We start from the raw sequence: 2,540 nt of genomic DNA, 5'->3' as shown, positions 1-2,540 counted from the left end.
CTGCATTTCTATTTCATTTATTTCTGCTCTGATCTTTATGATTTCTTTCCTTCTACTGACTTTGGGTTTTCTTTGTTCTTCTTTCTCTAGTTGTTTTAAGTGTAGCGCTAGATTGTTTATTTGAGATTTTTCTTGTTTCTTGAAATGAGATTGAATTCCTATAAACTTCCCTCTTAGAACTGCTTTTGCCTCATCCCATAGGTTTTGGATCGTCTGTGTTTTCATTGTCATTTGTTTCTATGTATTTTTTAATTTCTTTTTTGATTTCTTGAGTGATCTCTTGGTTATTTAGTAGTGCACTCTTTAGCCTCCATGTATTTGTGTTTTTTACAGTTTTTTTTCTATAATTGAATTCCAATCTCATAGCTTTGTGGTCAGAAAAGATGCTTGATATGATTTCAATTTTCTTAAATTTTCCAAGGCTTGATTTGTGACCCAAGATGTGATCTATCCTGAAAAATGTTCCATGTGCACTTGAGAAGAAAGTGTATTCTGCCACTTTTGGGTGGGATGTTCTATAAATATCACATAGATCTATCTGCTCTATTGTGTCATTTAAAGCTTGTGTTTATTTATTTTCTGCTTGGATGATCTCTCCATTGGTGTAAGAGAGGTGTTAAAGTTCCCCACTATTACTGTGTTAGTGTCGATTTCCTCTTTTATAGCTGTTAGCAGTTGCCTTATGTATTGAGGTGCACCTGTGTTGGGTGCATAAACATTTATATTTGTTATATCTTCTTCTTGGATTGATCCTTTGATCATTATGTAGTGTCCCTCCTTACCTCTTGTAACAGTCTTTATTTTAAAGTTTATTTTATCTGATATGGGTATTGCTACTCCAGCTTTCTTTTGATTTCCCTTTGCATGGACTATCTTTTTTCATCCCTTCACTTTCAGTCTGTATGTGTCCCTAGGTCTGAAGTGGGTCTCTTGTAGACAGCATATATATGGGTCTTGTTTTTGTATCCATTCAGCCAGTCTGTGTCTTTTGGTTGGGGTATTTAATCCATTTACATTCAAGGTTATTATCGATAGGTATGTTCCTATTACCATTTTCTTTCTTTTTAAAAAAAAAATAAATTTATTTATTTATTTATTTTTGGTGGTGTTTGGTCTTCGTTGTTGGGTCTTCATTGCTGTGCACGGGCTTTCTCTAGTTGTGGTGAGCGGGGACTTCTCTTCGTTGTGGTGCACGGGCTTCTCATTGCTGTATCTTCTCTTGTTTCGGAGCTCTGGCTCTAGGCATGTGGGCTTCAGTAGTTGCGGCACATGGGCTCAGTAGTTGTGGCTCACGGGCTTAGTTGCTCCGTGCCATGTGGGATCTTCCCAGATTAGGGCTTGAACCTGTGTCCCATGCATTGGCAGGTGGATTCTTAACACTGTGCCACCAGGGATGTCCCCATTTTCTTAATTGTTTTGGGTTTGTTTTTGTGTGTCTTTTTCTTCTCTTGTGTTTCCTACTTAGAGAAGTTTTTTTAGCATTTGTTCTTTTTGTTTGTTTGTTTTTTGTTTATTGCAGTATGCGGGCCTCTCACTGTTGTGGCCTCTCCCGTTGCAGAGCACAGGCTCCGGATGTGCAGGCTCAGCGGCCATGGCTCACGGGCCCAGCCGCTCAGTGGCATGTGGGATCTTCCCGGACCGGGCACGAACCCATGTCCCCTGCATCGGCAGGCGGACTCTCTACCACTGCGCCACCAGGGAAGCCCTAGCATTTGTTTTAAAGCTGGTTTGGTGGTGCTGAATTCTCTTAGCTTTTGTTTGTCTGATAAGCTTTTGACTTCTCCATCAAATCTGAATGAAATCCTTGCTGGTTAGAGTAATCTTCGTTGCAGGTTTTTCTCTTTCATCACTTTAAGTATATCCTGCCACTCCCTTCTGGCCTGCAGAGTTTCCACTGACAAATCAGCTGATAACCTTATGGAGATTCCTTTGTATATTATTTTTTGTTTTTCCTTGCAGCTTTTAATATTTTTTCTTTGAATGTAATTTTTGTTAGTTTGATTAATATGTGTCTTGGTGTGTTTTTCCTAGAGTTTATCCTATTTGGGACTCTCTGTGCTTCCTGGACTTGGGTGACTCTTTCCATTCCCATGTTAGGGAAGTTTTCCCCTATAATCTCTTTGAATATTTCCTCAGACCCTTTCTTTTTCCCTTCTTCTTCTGGGACCCCTATAATTCGAATGTTGGTGTGTTTATTGTTGACCCAGAGGTCTCTGAGATTGTCTTCAATTCTTTTCATTCTTTTTCTTTATTCCGCTCCTTGGCAGTTATTTCCACCATTTTTCCACCAGCTCACTTATTCGTTCTTCTGCCTCAGTTATTCTATTATTGATTCCTTCTAGTGTATTTTTCATTTCAGTTACTGTGTTCTTCATCTCTGTTTGTTTGTACTTTAGTTCTTCTAGATCTTTGTTAAACATTTCTTGTATTTTCTCAATCCGTGCTTCCATTCTATTTCCGAGATTCTGGATCATCCTTACTCTGAATTCTTTTTCAGGTAGATTGCCTATTTCCTCTTCATTTATTTGGTTTTGTAGGTT

This window comes from Physeter macrocephalus, chromosome 7 (genome assembly GCF_002837175.3).
Source record: "Physeter macrocephalus isolate SW-GA chromosome 7, ASM283717v5, whole genome shotgun sequence".
Taxonomy (NCBI): domain Eukaryota; kingdom Metazoa; phylum Chordata; class Mammalia; order Artiodactyla; family Physeteridae; genus Physeter; species Physeter macrocephalus.
The sequence above is the reverse complement of the archived record's forward strand: the minus strand, read 5'-3'. Positions refer to the sequence as shown.